Source organism: Scyliorhinus torazame, chromosome 3, assembly GCF_047496885.1.
Source record: "Scyliorhinus torazame isolate Kashiwa2021f chromosome 3, sScyTor2.1, whole genome shotgun sequence".
Lineage (NCBI taxonomy): Eukaryota > Metazoa > Chordata > Chondrichthyes > Carcharhiniformes > Scyliorhinidae > Scyliorhinus > Scyliorhinus torazame.
The window spans coordinates 221,187,530-221,206,239 of NC_092709.1; the positions used below are offsets into that span (position 1 = coordinate 221,187,530).

Genomic DNA, 18,710 nt, shown 5'->3' on the forward strand with positions numbered 1-18,710 from the left:
CACTACCTCCTCCGGTAGCGAGTTCCAGGCACCCACTACCCTCTGCGTAAAAAACTTGCCTCGTACATCTACTCTAAACCTTGCCCCTCTCACCTTAAACCTCTCCCCTAGTAATTGACCCCTCTACCCTGGGGAAAAGCCTCTGACTATCCACTCTGTCTATGCCCCTCATAATTTTGTATACCTCTATCAGGTCGCCCCTCAACCTCCTTCGTTCCAGTGAGAACAAACCGAGTTTATTCAATCGCTCCTCATAGCTAATGCCCTCCATACCAGGCAACATTCTGGTAAATCTCTTCTGTACCCTCTCTAAAGCCTCCACATCCTTCTGGTAGTGTGGCGACCAGAATTGAACACTATACTCCAAGTGTGGCCTAACTAAGGTTCTATACAGCTGCAACATGACTTGCCAATTCTTATACTCAATGCCCCGGCCAATGAAGGCAAGCATGCCGTATGCCTTCTTGACTACCTTCTCCACCTGTGTTGCCCCTTTCAATGACCTGTGGACCTGTACTCCTAGATCTCTTTGACTTTCAATACTCTTGAGGGTTCTACCATTCACTGTATATTCCCTACCTGCATTAGACCTTCCAAAATGCATTACCTCACATTTTTCCGGATTAAACTCCATCTGCCATCTCTCCGCCCAAGTCTCCAGACAATCTAAATCCTGCTGTATCCTCCGACAGTCCTCATCGCTATCCGCAATTCCACCAACCTTTGTGTCGTCTGCAAACTTACTAATCAGACCAGTTACATTTTCCTCCAAATCATTTATATATACTACAAAGAGCAAAGGTCCCAGCACTGATCCCTGTGGAACACCACTGGTCACAGCCCTCCAATTAGAAAAGCATCCCTCCATTGCTACTCTCTGCCTTCTATGGCCTAGCCAGTTCTGTATCCACCTTGCCAGCTCACCCCTGATCCCGTGTGACTTCACCTTTTGTACTAGTCTACCATGAGGGACCTTGTCAAAGGCCTTACTGAAGTCCATATAGACAACATCTACTGCCCTACCTGCATCAATCATCTTAGTGACCTCCTCGAAAAACTCCATATGGTTTTATTTATGCATGGCTGTTGTAGCCAAAATGATGTCTACCTGACCAATAAATATGTAAACTTCAGGATTATTAAATGTAAGAACAGCCTGCTTAGCCATAAAAAGGGTATGCTGTCTCTGTACTTTCCTTGAGTAGTGTCTCTTCATCTCAGTTTGATTGTGTGTTTCTTTTTGTTGGAATTATCTTTGAATCCCGATAAGATCAATGAAAAAATATTCTCTTTATATGTCTATTGCTGTATTATAAATAAAGGACTTTAAAATTGGGATACAGATTGGTATTCAAAATATCTGGACCTAATTTGTGACCTATCTGGCATGTTCCTATCAGACTTACTAGGCAAGTGCACTGGATTTTTGGCCTCTCTCTGGAAAGGTTTAGCACGTACCTAATTCTTGTTAAATAAAACAGGACAATTAATGAAAAGACGATTCTGCTGACATTTTAGTATAAACTTTAAAAAGAAATAAGGCTTTTAGGTTTAAGACAATGTTATCATGGTGGTATGTTTTAGACTTTTTCTTGTGTGGAAACATATTATTGCGCCATATGTTGACAGAACTTCTGAGTCACAACATTTAAAAAATCGTATTTGGTAAACACTGTGCATAGTCAATTTTTTAAGATTGAGATGTAATTACTGAAAATTGAAATTAAAAATTGGGAATTGTGGGATGTTCAGTTTCTGTTGGATTTGACTTTTGTTGATTTTTGCATAGATTTGGGAAAACTTAGTAAATCGAAATTAGAATGGTAACAGACCATTCAGTCCAATGAGTCTGTCCATGTTGGTCTTTATTCTCCATATGAGCAGTAGCCCTAGCTTATAAGTCCACCCTGTTACAGTATCTCTTTATTCCCTTTTTATACAACCTAGCTAATCTTTTCTAAAATGTTGACATAGTCCTGCTTCAATCATTGACTTTGGTTTTGTATTCTACAGACTCACAACCTTTTGTGTAAATACGTTGGCATCCTGTTCTCAGTCCTAAATCTCAAATTGTCAGTGATAAAAGCAGAACATGCGCAGAACAGGCTGCATTCAAGATGATTAATGCTTTGGTTAGGAATCCTTTTAAAAAAACTGAAAAATAGAGTTAGGTAGTCAAGGGTCTTGTTTTTGGTTTCAGATGCTGATGAACCTGTTGAGTATATCCAGCATTTTGTTTTCATTTCAGGCTTCTAGTGTTAGTAAATTTTTCTTCCATGACTTGCGTCTCTTACTGTTTTTATGGTTGGAGGCTGTACGTATTGTGATTCCTGACAGATCCCCGCAAATGTTAGAAAGTTGAGCTTCTGAAGAACCTTTGATATAACTGGGGTAAATGCCATCGGTTTAAAAATTGGATACCATTGGCAGTAAAATTAAATCTTTAATTTTTAAACTTTGATCTTGTTTAGAACATGGTTTTCTTTTTGTGTCGTGGAGTTAAATTAAACTGACAATTGGTGTAGTATTGATTACCAAAGCTTTTGGGACATTTGCTAAATTTATACAAACTAAATTTTTTATTAACCACTGAAGTAGTGTGCACTGTCATATTTGGCTTCTGTGGGAAGTGGGCTCTTCTGTTACAGTTTAACGAACTGCTGCTGGGCTAATTGCATGATCTTGCTCCCAGTGGAAAGCTACGCTTGCAGAAAGCTTGGAGTTTGGAGATTTTACTGCCCCATCACTGATCACTTATTAATGTGAAACGTAGCTTCTCCTCTTCTCTCTCATTTGGGGTGTGGGGATGCAGAGTCAGCTCGACAAAGTACTCTTGATGCGAGCATTTTATTCCTCCCAGCTCAGTTGGTATTCTGAAGTTGAGCCATCCAAATCAAGGAGCCATCAAGTTAATGCCCAGTCCCTGTTGAATTCACCAGCATTGGCAATGTTCAAGTATTGTGATTAATCTCAAAGTAATGGGACTGGAGAGACAAACAAAATTAGATGGTTCCTGCTTCTAATGTGTATCCTGTAACTGTCGATGCAAAGTATGTATGTGTGGATGACAAATAATTTGGCGTCTGTTTCGTACATGCACACACAATTGTGATTTTATCTGGATATTTGCGACTGAAAATTCATGTAAGTTTAAGCACCTACCACCAGCATATCTACGGCCAAAGTATGTGAGGTTGGGCAGGTCACATCACTTCAATCATACATCTTTGGCATGGAACAGAGGTGGAACCTGCAGAATGCATTTAAGGATACAATAAATTACATTTGATAATAGGCTTAGAGAGGGAGTGGTAAATTTTAACATTTAGGTCACTTGAACAGACTTTGTGGGGAGAAGAATATAAAAAAGGAAGATTAAATCTAATTAGAATTTCCTGCTGCTTGTAAAATTAAGTAACAGAAACTGTGGAACTGACTGAAGAGCTGCATAAGGCTGAAAATGACAGAGAAATGGGACGATTTTGTGGATATGGGAGTATAGCTGGTCTTAAGAGCAGGAACTCACTAGCATTCTGTTTTCTGCTCTGTATCCTGCTTGCCAGCCGGACAAATAGGCAGCCTGGCTGGTGATGGGGAGGGAACATTGATCAGCGACTACAAGCAGGGACTCTTCGGGACAATCCCCCAAGATCGAGTGCTCTGGCATCAGCGTTGAGTAGAATGTGCCAATATTCTGTGGAATCTGAGAGGTGAAAGTGATTTATGCGAGGTCATGACAGGATAGGTACCTAGAGACCATGCTACCAAACCCAACATGCCAACTCAGAGACTCAGTGAAGATGCAATTCTGTGACATATTTCTGCTAGGCAATGCACTATAAAAATAAGATTTTCTGCGTTTCCATGATTTCTGAATATTTCTCCTAATACACAAATACAATTTCCAGTGCTTCACTTTCCTGTTAGATAGGATGAACCATAATTGTCTGGATCTCATGTTGAACCCATTGCGCATATAGATGCTTAGGCATCAGCTTTCAGGAAGAAATGGTCATAAATGGGTAAAACGTGATCATAGAATCATAGAATTTGCAGTGCCGAAGGAGGCCATTCAGCCCATCGAGCCTGCACCGGCCCTTGGAAAGAGCACCCAGAGGAAACCGACGCAGACATGGGGAGAGCATATAAACTCCACATAAACTGACCTGAGGCGGGAATTGAACCCGGGTCCCGGGCACTGTGAGGCAGCAGTGCTAATCACTGCCGTTGGATATTTTAATGGGTTGGGGTTGTTGAGCACAAAATAGTTAAATCTTAGTTGTTAAAATGTGATTACATCTGAAGATTACTGTGAGTAATTTAACCCAGTAATGGGTAACCTGCACCCAGGGGCTACATACGGCCATCTGGGTTCTGTGGGTGCGGCCCGCCAGACATTTTGTTGACTGTTGCCCATGCACAGGGTTGCCACATTCCACTGATTTCCGTCCATATAGATTTTTTTCCGACTGGTATGACTAAAGTGATACTCATGTAAAGCAAGGACAAGAGAAGTGAGGTGCATGCTGATTCCACACAAATCCAAAAATATGCAGATTAGATGGATTGGCCATGCTAAATTGCTCCTTAGTTTCCAGGGATGTGTCGGTTAGATTAAAGGGCTATTGGGTTAGGATGGGGAAGTGGGCTTGGGTGGAGTGCTCTTTCAATGGGTCGGTGCAGACTCGATTGGCCTCCTTCTGCACTGTAGTGATTCTGTGAACATTGACTGAGAGCCGTGCGTTCCCTCTGCATCCAAAGTGTAAATATTTATTCTGTTTTTACCATTTGATGTTGATTGTTCTACTAATATATAAAAGATTGAGCAATATCTATAACTTATGAAATATTCGGTACACATTAAAAGTATCTAATCTTATTTATGGGGTCATAGTTGGTGAACAAGGCTGATTTCAATCTTGCGCCCACTGAGATGGAGGGCCACTCATGTAGCCCACTCACTAGCCTAGTTGCCATCACTGATCTAACCTCTGTCATTGCCACAGCCAAAGTACATGTCTGTACGAGTGCATGCGCGCGTGCATCTTGGGCACCCATCAGAGGTGAAAGATTGTAAAGTGCGTTGTGTTGTCCAATCTAGGTAGCGTGCTGAGTCTCCTTAAATAAAGTTCACAATTTCAAGAGCATCAATGTTGAATTTTATCTCCGTAATGCCTTCAAAGTTCAAATTCATAAAGCTGTTTAAAAAACAGGCAAGTGGCATTTTTAGTTTTATAAACGGGTGAATGTAGTAGAAGAATAAAGAAGTCATTTTAAATCTGGAAGGTAATTGTTGGGTCACTATTAAAAAAACAGTTTTGAGAGTCAGGGATAGGTTAGAGGATGGGGGAGATTAAATGACAAAGATGTCATGGAACACAGTGCTCCACATGCTCCTCCTTTTTTCAACAGCATAAAACCCATCAAATTTCTACCCATTCAGATCGTAAGACGAATCATATTGGGTATGAAATATTAATTCTTTTTCTGACTCCTGCCAGACCTGCTGAACTTTTCCAGCACTTCACATCTCCAGCATCTACAGTATTTTGCTTTTATTCAAGTGTAGGAAAGGCATACTAACCTCCGAAAGCATATAGCATGGGCACACTTAAGATGGATGACTAGTTGAAAGAAGAAACTTGAGATAGCGGGACTAGTTTAATTGAAGCAAAGACAGTTAAGAGGCGATTTACTAGAAGTTTGTAAAATTGTGACGGGTGTGGTAGGTGATTAGGCTAAAATGATTTCCTCTGCTTGGGGAATCTAAAACTCTTCCAACTTAAAATTTATCACTTTGGGATTTTGGTAGGAGATCAAGAGAATTATATTTATTTCCACAGTTGCTCGAGGAAAAATGTTTGTATCAGGAAGTTTTTGCATTTTAAGGGAAAATAAATTTGACGTGGAGCAAAACATAGGGAGAGAGAAGGACAGCAGGATTGGTTTTGAGTTACTATGTAAATAGTCAGAAATTCTCGTGCTCTAAGCTGCAGTGGTTCATTTAAGAAACATGAATTTCAATAATGTGACTGATCTTTACAACAATGAGCCTTTAGCCTAGAAGGCATTTTTAAAAATCAAGTGATTTATTTTCTTTTTAAAAACATTTTAGACTACCCAATTCATTTTTTCCAATTAAGGGGCAATTTAGGGTGGCCAATTCACCTAGCTTGCGCATCTTTGGATTGTGGGGGCGAAACCCACGCAAACATGGGGAGAATGTGCAAACTCCACACAGACAGTGACCCAGAGCCGGCATCGAACCTGGGACCTCAGTGCCGTGAGATAGCAGTGCTACTCACTGCCACCGTGCTGCCCCATGATGTATTTTCTTACTAATATCAAGCAATACTTGTTGAATATTAATTGATGGATGTGATTGCACTGATGATTTCTCTAGGACTTCAAAATAAGAAACTACCTCTAATTTCTGTGGTTGTCTGGTTTGTTTTTGAAAGCCTAATAATTCACATCTGGCAACTACAGTAAAATATGAACTATAAATTAAATGGAAAACATTGGGATTAAAATATCTCTCCATTTAATAGTTATTAACAAAATAACCTTTTCTGGAAGCTGTTAATCAGAAAATCTCTGTGCATCTACAGTACACAGTGTGACAGTCATACAGTACAGAAGAGGCCCTTCAGCCCATTGTCACTACGCTGACAACACTACACTAAATCTACACAAATCCCACTTTCTAGCACTTGAATGTTATGACATTTCAAGAGCTCATCCATGTACTTTTTAAAGGTTATGAAGTTTCCCGCCTCTACTACCCTCCCACCCACCACCTTCTGGGTGAAAAATCTTTTCCTCAAATCCCCTCTAAACTCCTGCGTCTCACCTTAAAATTATGCCCTTTTATAGAATTTACAGTGCAGAAGGAGGCCATTCGGCCAATCAAGTCTGCACCAGCCCTTGGAAAGAGCACTCTACTAGAGCCCATGCCTCCACCCTATCCCCGTAACCCAGTAACACCACCTATCCTTTTGGACACTAGGCGGCAATTTAGCATGGTTAATCCAACTAACCTGCAAATCTTTGGACTGTGGGAGGAAACCAGAGCACCCGGAGGAAACCCAAGCAGACACGGGGAGAAAGTGCAAACTCCACACAGACAGTCACCCGAGGCCTGGGACCCTGGAGCTGTGAGGCAGCAGTGCTAATAACTGTGCCACCATGCCACTTGTTATTGACCCTTCAACTAGAAGGAACCACTAACTCCTCTCAACCCTGTCAATACCCCATATAATCTTATACACCTCAATCAAGTGCCCCCCTCAGCTTCCTTTGCTCTAACGAAAACAACCTAAGCCTACTCCGCCTTTCTTCATAACTCAAATGCTCCATCCCAGGCAACATCCTGGTGAATCTCCTCTGCACCCTCTCTAGTGCAATCATATCCTTCCTATAGTGAGGTGACCAGAACTACACACACTACTCCAGCTGTGGACCCAACAAAGTTTTGTACAGCTCCAACATTTAAAAAATATATATTTTTATTGGCTTTACATTCGTTTATAATAACATTCACCCGGCTATCATACAAAATAAAGAGGAATCTACAAATTGGGTATACAAGAAGGAAAAAATAAGCGACAAACTACAGGTGTACATCCAAAAGTAATATGTGTACAGGCTCCCATTTTTGTGCCCGAGGTCATCAGTTACCGCAACGGTACTATTTCCCTGCTCCCCACTTTGGTTGCTGGTCACAAACCGGTCTTGGAAAAGGCTGGTGAATAGCCTCCACGGTTTGTGGAAGCCTTCCTCCAATCCCTGAATGGAGAATTTTATTTTTTTCATTTTAAGGAATTCTGCCAAGTCGGGCAGCCAGTCTGCAGCCTTGGGTGGCACTGCTGATCTCCAGCCGAGCAGACGTCTTCGGCGGGCGAGCAGGGAGGCAGTCTGGAGCGTCCGTCCCTCTCCCGATCCATAACCCTCATAATCGTATACACCTCAATCAGGTGCCCCCTCAGCCTTCTCTGCTCAAAGGAAAACAACCTAAGCCTTCCCAGCCTTTCTTCATAGCTCAAATGCTCCATCCCAGACAACATCCTGGTGAGTCTCCTCTGCACCCTCGCCAGTGCAATCACATCCTTCCTATATTGGCTGTTTTACCCCAAGGACCGCCACTCGGCATGGCTGTGGGCATGGTCCCATCCTCACCCCACAACGTTTGACGTAGGCTCGAAAAAGGCTGTCCAGTACCCAACGCGTCTGAGGCAAGACTAGAACATGTGTGTGTGGTTGGCTGGGCCTTGCTGGCACCGTTCACATTTGTCCTCTATCTCAAGGAAGAACCCGCTCATGTGCGTTCTGGTTAAGTGCGCCCTGTGCACTACCTTTGGCTGCGTTAAGCTCCATCCTGCTCATGAGGAGGTGGAGTTTGCCCTGTGCAGTGCTTTGATCATCGACATAAGAGGTTCCATGCCCTCAATGCCCCTTCGTCCTGTCTCCACCTTTTAAAGGAGACATCCATTCTCGCAGGGGTGAATTTATGGTTCTTGCAGATGGGGCCATGGTAGACATTGTGACTTGACCAAAGTGATGTCTAAATTGCTTCCACATTCTAAACGTTCAGCATGGCCACTACCACTGGGCTTCTTGAGTATCTGGCTGAGGAGAATGTGAGTGGCGCAGTGGCCAGAGCTCACCTCCATTTTTACCTCCTCCGCCCCTAGCTCTTTGACCCATCCCCGTACTCTTTCTGCAGTAGCATCCCAGTGGTAGGAACCCCACCACCACCACCACCACCACCACCACCACCACCACCACCACCACCACCACCACCACCACCACCACCACACACACACACACACACACACACACACACACATAAACACCATGACTGATTTGTCTATTTTGGTGAAGAAGGCCTGGGGATGAAGATCGGAGAGATCTGAACAGGACGGGGAACATAGGCAGCACATTCATCTTGATCGTCTGCACTCTTTACCTCCTCTACCAGTCTTGATAGGTTTCATATCGTGGATCCGTGTCCAGTCATGGGTTATTTGGACCTCCAGGTATTGGAATTTACTCTGGGCCAGCTTGAACAGTAACTTCCCCAGCTCTGGTTCTCTCTCTCTCTCTCTCTCTCTCTCTCTTCCCCGCCCCCAAGGTTCATGGGGAAGATTTTGTTCTTGCTCAGATTAAGTTTGTAACCTGAGAAGATTCCCAACTCTCTCGGTGTTAGGTGTGTAAATTGTGCTACTTGTTTTCGAATGTAGGGGGCACACATTGTACTGACTGGTGCACAACAGCCTGATGGATGATGGAAAATGCTGCCGAATGACCATCGTAATAGGCTTACCATAAAGGATCTGTTTAAAATGTACAGCAAACTTTAAAAAATAAATAAATTTAGAGTACCCAATTGTGTTTTTTCCCAATTAAGGGGCATTGCCAATTCACTTACCAGGCACACTTTTGGGTTGTGGGTGTGAGACCCACACAGACTCGAGAGGAATGTGCAAACTCCACACGGGCCGTGACCCGGGGCCGGTTCGAACTGGGGTCTATGGTGCCGTGAGGCAGCAGTGCTAACCACACTGCGGCCCTAAAATGTACAGTAAACTTTGATATACTATTTCATAGTCTCTTTATATTGTAAAGACTAGCTACTTTGATGTTAACTGGCAGTTAATCTACTGTAGCTCCACTACCAAGCACTCACTCATCTCTATACAAGCGTACCTATGGACAGCGCTCCCCCCAGGACAGGAGTAAAACCTTTCAAGGTAGCAAAATGATAACTAATCTGTCTATGTATGGTAATAATAAATGTGGAGATGATCCTGTCTTAATGCAGGATTCAGGTTGATTAGGGGTAGAGTGTGGAGGCTAATGGAGCAGAAATGTGGTGGAATATTGGGGAGATAAAAGTCTCTGTTGTTGAAATGGGATGCCTGTTGGAGGTTCATTGAGTTCCAATCATAGAATGGACGTATTAAATTGTTCTGCATTTAAAAAGATTAGAGCCTGACTTGCTCCTTTACTTTCAGCAAGACTTCTGACACAGTGGGCGGGATTCTCCGACCCAGTGCCTGGTGGGAGAATCGCGGGGGGGGAGGGGGGGGGGGGGTGAATCCCGCAACGCCGCTCAACACGGCCCCCCCCAGTGATTCTCTGCGCTCGACGGGCCGAATGCCCGCCGAGTTCGGCCGAGTCCCGCTGGCGTCTTTCGCATGTGGTCCTGCCCGGCGGGACCTCGGCGTTCTGGCTGCGGGGGCTGTCCTGGTGTGGGGGAGGGGGGGGCGGATCCAACTCCAGGAGGGGCCTCCACGGTGGCCAGACCCGCGATCGGGGCCTACAGATCGGCGGGCGGGCTAATCCCGGGAGGGGGGGGGCATGTTCCTCCGCGGTGGGCCCCTGTACGGCTCTGCCATGTTGCCCGGCGGCCGGCACGGAGAAGGCAACCCACGCATGTCATGATATTCAGGTAAACATCATGGTACAAACATACATACATACTGATGGACAGATCAACGGACCAATCAACACACACACAACACCACAGCCAATCACAGGCAAGAGCATACACACTACAAAACAGGGAACACGACACTTCCCGGGCATTCCAGCAGGAGACAGCTCAGGGCACAGAGCTCACAGCAAGCCACTCAGACATCCACCATGTGCTGAGTGCCACTCCAAGACAGTATTAAGAATAGGTCCACAGATTCTAGGGTTATGATCGAACCTCAGTAACCAGTTTACCACTGTAAATAAATGTTAGTAATAAAACTGAGTTGTACCATTCGCAACCGTGTTGGTTCGTCTGTGTAGCAGAGTACCCAACACATCAACGCACAAGCGCGGACCCGCGCCGCCCGTGCTGGCGCCCGCATCGGCAGCTGGAGCGGCATGAAGTGCTCCAGTGCCGTGCTAGCCCCCTGTGGGTTGGGGGATCGCTGCTCCTAGGGGCCAGATGACGCCGTCGTAAAACGCCCCGGCGTTTACGACGCGTCAACACTTAGCCCCATTATCGGAGAATCCCGCCCAGTGAGTTTGAGGATGCAAGTTGAAGCAGAGCCCCCTGGTGGGAAGATCAGAGAACTACAGATACACAAACCTTTTAATTGGTAATTCCTGAGCCTCACGATTTTGTAACTGAAAAACATGACAAAAAGGTAAGTACTCTTAAATAGGAAGTGTGTGCTACCTGTTGGCAGCTCTGTGTAAAAACGTCCCTGTGCTTATTAAAATTGACGCATGCTGAAGCCAATGACTTGAAAGTGGAGTTGTTACTACATATTCTGAAGCACATAATTCTGAAGGGCGGCACAGTGGCACAATGGTTATCACTGCTGCCTCACAGCTCCAGGCACCCGGGTTCAATTCCGGCCTTGAGTCACTGTCTTGTGTGGAGCTTGCACTTTCTCCCCATGTCTCCGTGGGTTTCCTCTGGGTGTTCCGGTTTCCTCCCACAGTCCAAAGGTGTGCAGGTTAGGTGGATTGGCCATGCTAAATTGCCCCCTAGGGTCCAAAAGGCTGGGTGGAGTTACTGGGTTACGGGTATAGGCAGGAGGCGTGGGCTTAAGATGCTCTTTTCAAGGGTCGGTGCAGACTCAATGAACTGAATGGCCTCCTTCTGCACTGTAAATCCTATGATAATGTCAGTGGAATCCTGGAGAAATTACATGAATGGAAGTTTGGCACCAGACAGGAATGAGATGGGCAGAAAGTTAAAATAGTGGTGGAGTACTGACTATGTTCCCAATTTACTTTCACCCATTGCTGTTTTAACTGCACTCTTGTGAGGTGACAAAAGTTAACACTCAGAAGACATTTATTGGTTTTGAAGCAAGGTAGGATGCCCTGGGCACATAGAATTAACTATATCAATGTAAGTTTGCTTGTATGTGTGTTTCTTAAAAAAGGAATTATTGATGGGAATTCTCTTGTGGTCATGCAGGAAGTGTTAGTGTGAATGAGGGAAAATTAAGGTGGAGAGATCCAATGCGCGCCAATTATTGATACTTCTCAGCTGCCATGTAGAAAGTGGCTGTGTACTTTGGGAGGCCAGAATGAAAATACATTGAAAAGAGAGGCCTTTGTAGTAGCCTCCCCACCCTGCAAGTTGGGCTCACAATGCTGCCACACCATTGAGATTTGTTTTGTGATTGTGGAATCTGCAAGCATGTGGAATGAAGAACCATCTTCCTGGTTCAGGGCTGCTGATCGACCAGAGGGTCTGGTGATAGTTCTGCCCTACCACAACTCTCCTGAAGAGGAATTCCTCTCCTATTGTTTTCAAATGATTGTCTGCCTCGGTCAATAAAATAAAAATCTCCTCAGAATTTATTCAGCGCATTGTTAACAGCTGGACATAGGCACGCTTTGAAGCTAATCCACGCAGCAAGAGTTGCTGCTTATTTACTAGCAAATAAACCGCAATAGTTCAGACACAGATCATAGTGATTCTAATCAGTGGTGTGTTTATAAAATAAAATATTTCCAGCTTTGTAATTAAGACATAATTACAGATAAAAATAAATGCACGCTTGAAAAGTTGCTGTCAAGGTGACATTCTGCTTTTTAATTAGGTCCTTATGGGAAGATGAGCATGCTCAGATCATTTTTTTTCCACAGTATTTACAGTGCAGTGTATCTTGCAGTCCAGGCCATCTGTTTATTTTTCACGTGACCCAAGCTACTATGAATGTACCAGCTGGTTTATGATGAGAAAATCAGTTGTAATGGCTCTTTCATTGTCAGAAATAACATTTTGAAGGGCATATTTAAGGAACAGGAAAAACACAATATTAACTCAATGTGAGGTTAATTTATACAAATCTTAGCAAATTGCTTTGTTTGGGAATTATAATGATATCTCATTTATGTGAATATACATCTATGGAATTTATATTATACTGTAGCTTACCCTCCATCACCAGAAAACAGCTTTACATTTAGACTTCTTGGGCGTCATTCTCCGACCCCCCGCCGGGTCGGAGAATGGCCGTTGGCCGCCGTGAATCCCGCCCCCACCCCCGCCGAAGTCTCCGCTCCCGGAGATTGGGCGGGGGCGGGAATCGGGTCGCGCCGGTTGGCGGGACCCCCCGCTGGATTCTCCGGCCCGGATGGGCCGAAGTCCCGCCCAGGAATTGCCTGTCCCGCCGACGTAAATCAAACCTGGTATTTACCGGCGGGACCAGGCGGCGTGGGCGGGCTCCGGGGTCCTGGGTGGGGCGCGGGGCGATCTGGCCCCGGGGGGTGCCTCCACGGTGGCCTGGCCCGCGATCGGGGCCCACCGATCCACGGGCGGGCCTGTGCCGTGGGGGCACTCTTTCCCTTCCGCCTCTGCCACGGTCTCCACCATGGCGGAGGCGGGAGAGACTCCCTCCACTGCGCATGCGTGGGAAACTGTCAGCGGCCGCTGACGCTCCCGCGCATGCGCCACCCGGGGGATGTCATTTCCGCAGCAGCTGGCGGGGCAACAAAGGCCGTTTCCGCCAGCTGGCGGGGCGGAAATTCCTCCGGCGTCGGCCTAGCCTCAATGTTGGGGCTCGGCCCCCAAAGATGCGGAGCATTCTGCACCTTTGGGGCGGCGCGATGCCCGTCTGATTGGTGCCGTTTTGGGCGCCAGTCGGCGGACATCGCGCCGTTTCGGGAGAATTTTGCCCAAAGTATTATTTGACAGACAATCATTAAATTGTAGGAATGTTTAGTTTTTTTCAGTATCTATCTGATGATTTAGAATTGAAAAATACAAATTGATTTTGGGCTTGAGAATATGATTGGAATCCTGTAGTGTCACATAGCATCTACATTCATTTTTAATTGAATCTTTATCAGGTATTGACATCAGATAAGGATAGTAATTATTTTTAGGTTATATTCTATATAAGAACAAGATATACTTTCACTGCACCTCGGTACATGTGACAATAAATCTAAATCTACAAAATCTAAATCATATGAGCTGTAAGGTTTAGTGGGAGATTGGGACAACATCAGCTAAAATTTGGAGCCACCTTCTTGATGAGTTTTGCATATTCCATTTTCTTACCAACTTTTCTCTGTAGGCGAGTTGCCATCAGGATCTCAACAATGTGTCTGCCAAGGTTTGCACATAAGTTATAGTGAATGTCAGTAGACTACTTGACATAAGATGGTAGGAGGTAGTATAACTACAGTCTTGAATATTGTTCACGCCAACGTCCAGCTGGGAATTCTGGTTAGCAGTTAAATGTAGGCCCCAGTTTCTTCTCTTTGATCCCAGACTGCTGAGGCCAATTGTAGCAGTTGCTATCCCTGCTGCTGAGGTTAGCTAATGAAGTACAGATCTGTGATTGAAACCTGGGGCATTTCTGACCTGTATGGCTCAGCTTGTCACTGGTTTCAGATTCTGCTTAACTAAAGTACATTAAACCGTATGTAGAGGAATAATATGCTTTCTATACTGGATTGCTTTGTGTGGTTAATTTATTATTTAATTTAACTGAAAGCAAAAAAACAATGAGTGAAACAGGTTTTGTTTTCATATTGAAGTGATATTCTATTTTTAACCTCTGCTATTGGGATAAAATCGGTGTTAGTTAAATGTTTTTCTTTTGTGAAATATGTGCGGGGCCGACTTTTGCATACTTGCTATGTCACCCAATAGATAAAGTGTTACTGAAACAGGTAAACAGCTGTCAGTCTTGCTTCCTCTCTTTCTCTCTCTCTTCCCCCTCCCCCCATTCGCCTCATCTTTTCAATGTAGAGATTGCATACTGCTCAACTAGGTTCATGGGGTCAGAGCCTGGTTTGATGATAACAGTGATGCCTGGGGCCAAGTCACTGAAGGGGATTTGGGGGAGCTGGGTGTGAACTACCACATGTGGTCATGAGATTATTCTTCACTATAAACAGAAAGCCTTTGAAGAAATATAATCCCAATGAAAGGCCTATTTACTCTCGAGGAACAAGTTTTGCATCAAGGGCACTTGCTGGGCAACAGAAGTATATACAGCACTGATAGCTAAGCACTGTGGAGGAGTCAACAGGACAGAATTCCACAGATGAGTTCCTGATTGTATTTGTTGTGATTAAAGGCCATTTAGGACGTGTCTCGTTACAAGTAGACTTATCCATGTTCTGAGCAGTGTCGCACGTTGATTTTGTAAGTGTTGAGGTTTTAAGATTTGGATCGAATTCTTTCACTTGTGACCAGAAAAAATCCCACTGGCCTTCTATCAGTTGATAGGAATTGTTATTCTTTGTTGATTCGTAAAGCTGATTCTGGTGACAATCCATGCAACAAAATCAAGAACAGAATATCCACCTTTTGGAAGTTTGCAGTTCATTTCAATGTCTGAAAGAAGCTGGTGGGACAGTATAATTAGAAAATGGCATGGCGCTGCTCGTTTACTTTTTGATTGTTTGATCTGGATTTTCAAACCCTTTAGTGATGGTTAATTAGAGACCGACGATTTTCTTTAATGTAATAGTTTTCTCACTGAGAGTGACGAGGGGCTTTTCACAGTAACTTTATTGCAGTGCTAATGTATGCCTACTTGTGATGATAAAGATTATTATTATAATAAAAACAATGGCAGCCACAGCTTGGATAGTTCTTTAAACGTGTGTTTAAAAACACCCCAGAGGTGTGAGGAAAAATTAATAATGAGCCAGAAAAGGCATGATTAAGAGAGACTAAAGGCTTAGTGGGATAAAAAACAATGTCTGATATTTATAGAGCACCTTTAACTTAATGAAATGTTTCAAGACACTTCACAGGAACATTATAAAACAAAGCATGACACTGAGCACATAGGAGGATTATAATAATTATCTTTATTGTCACAAGTAGGCTAACATTAACACTGCAATGAAGTTACTATGAAAAGCCCCTAGTCGCCACATTCCGGTGCCTGTTTGTGTACACTGAGGGAGAATTCAGAAGGACACTTTAAAGAGTGCATTGGTAAAGGAGGAAAGTGGGCTAGAGAGGCAGAGAGGTGTAGGCAGGAGTTTGGGGCCTAGATGGCTGAAGGCAGCAGGCCATAAATGGAAAAACACATGTATCTTTGAGGTTTCCGGGGTTGGAGGGGATCACATACATGGCAGGGGACAAGGCCATGGATAGGTTTGAAAAGAAGAAAGAGGATATTAAAATCAAGTTGTTGCTTGACCAGTGATAGTATGAATATGAGGTTGGATTCAAATGTGGCAGCAAGATTGTGAACCATCTGACGATTCTTAGACTGTTGCTAGAAAGAGTGATTGAGTTGGTTGCTAGGGAATGGAGCGGAGTGTAAAAATGGCTTTAGTCTTGCAAATATTTAATTGAGGAAATTTCTGCTTCTCCAGTGCTGGATGTTGGATAAGCAGTCAGATAATTTAGCATAGTAAGAAGTCTTACAACACCAGGTTAAAGTCCAACAGGTTTGTTTCAAACACTAGCTTTCGGAGCACTGCTCCTTCCTCAGGTGAATGAAGAGGTATGTTCCAGGAACATATATATAGATCATTTAGCAACAGTGGAGGTATCAAGAGAGGTAGAGCTGGGTATTGTCACCATATATGTGAAAGCTAACACACAACCTTTGGATGTGTTGCTGAGGGGCAGCATGTAGGTGATAATTGGGCTGGAGCAAAGGGGAACATTATAGGAAGTTTGGTCAGGTGAAGTAATGGAAGGGACGCAGCAGATGCTCTCGAAGGAGGTATTGAAATGAAAACAAGTAAAGGTTTGGAGAAGGAATTGCAGGAAGCGGAAGCTGGGTGGCTGAAAGTATGACTTTTATGGTGGTGGAAGTGCGGAGGTTGAAGATAGAGAAGTAAGTAATTCGGGGGAGGGTGTTGTAGGATCTAGAAAGGGAAAGATCAGGCAATATTTAAAGGTAAGAACAAGAAATTTAAATTTGACGCATTTGGAAATATTCACCAAGAGCTGTGTAAGTGATCAAGGATGGGATAATGGGCAAGATATGAGTAACCGGGTTTATGATGAGCGGCATGCTAGACGGTGGATGATTGGAGGCTGGCTGAGACAGCTTTGGGGTATCTGGCTTAACTTTCAACCTCGGCAGTAATGGATCAGCCCTCGCTTATACATATCACCCGGTTTTACTTTCCATTGACCTCTGCCTGTTTTGTGTCCCTGCCAAAGTTGAAAGGTAAAGCGAGGGGTGAAGATCTCAGCGGAAATGGTTAGAGGCACGCAATATTGCAGAAGAAGTGGAATCTTCATGATGGAGTGAATATTTGGTTGGAAGCTCAGTTTGAGGTTGAACAGGACTCTGGTTACGAACAATGTGCCTGGGATTTGTACATTTTCTTTCAAATGGAGAATGCTATTACTAGGTGTGCAGATTAGGTGGCTTAGACAAGCTAAAGTGCCCCTTAGGATGAGGTTATAGGGTGGAGGATGGGGACAAGGTGGGGTGGTCTTTCAAAGGGTCGGTACAGACTCAATGGGCTTTATGGCCTCTTTCTGTAATTTGGCGATTCTATGATTCTAGTTCCTAGTAAACAATTGTGTATATTAATAGCTCTTCCAAATTCAGTTGTAAGGTGCTCCAATTAAATTGCCATTGCAGGGAAATTATGGAGAGCATAGGAGGGCAACCTCTACACATTTCTTTCATTAATTTCTCAAACCTAGAATGTGGTTTCTCAATCACGCCATTCTCATGAATTGAATGAGCTTTTACTTGAAAGGTGTTAGCTGAGAGACAATGAGAGGCATTTGCTATTGTATCAAAGTTCAATGGAGGGAGAAGAATTTAAAATGCACTTCCTCTGTTTAATTTAGTTTACTTAGGTCATTAATTCCTTTATATTTCAAGGGAATGTTTCTATACTTTGTCTAGATGGTGCTCATTTACAATTCTTGAAACGTTTATTGGTGATTAGCTTTGTAGGATTATAATATTGTGCTGTGTTAAAAAGACCCTGTGATAATAGCTTTGAATCTCTTGTTTCCCCACTTAAGTTGCTACCGATGCATTGGGATATACTCTGGCAAGGACTTATCTGTGTATGAACTCTGGGGGCAGAGCAGAAACACAAGAGCAAACTTCAGTGGCAGATTTCTGATTCAGGAGGAAATGCTGCAGATTCTTGTGCTTTTCAGCCTGGATAAGAGACATTAGAGAAGTTATTTATAGAGGTGTGAAAGGCAATAAATTATTTGGAAAAAGTTGATTAAGAAAATGTAATTTGTGCTCGCTGCGTCTGAACCAGGAGGTCGTGGATTCAAGACCCACTCCAAGACTTAATTGAGTCTGCATTATGTGCTTTAAGTGCAGAACTGGGGGAGTGCTGCACTGTAAGGTAACAGGCCCAGAAATTGGATGAAGAATTGCATCTTTTACATCCATCCAAACAGATCAATTTGGTTGAATGTTTCATCCATAAGAAAGTACTTGTGCAGTTTCAACGCACATTTGTTTGCTTAAGTTCTGCAGTAGGGCTTCTGACTCGAGTGGGAATTTAAAACAATTATTTCACTGGATGTGGGTGTCACTGGCTGGATCAGCATTTATTGCCCATCCTTAATTGTCATTGAGAAGGTGATAGTGAGCTGCCTTCTTGAACTGCTGCAGTCCATCTGGTGTAGATAGACTCACAGTGCTGTTAGGGAGGGTCTTCCAGGAATTTGATCCAGCGACAGTGAAGGAATGCAATATATTTCCAAGTCAGGATGGTGAGTGGTTTGGAGTGGAGCTTGCAGGCGGTGGTGACCCATGCATCTGCTACCCTTG

General features: G+C 43.9%; 1 protein-coding gene across 10 annotated transcripts in view; it reads left to right on the forward strand.

Moving 5' to 3' along the window:
• fat1a (FAT atypical cadherin 1a) overlaps positions 1-18,710 on the forward strand; it is a 289,367-nt gene that overhangs the window by 23,916 nt on the left and 246,741 nt on the right. The window lies entirely within an intron of this gene.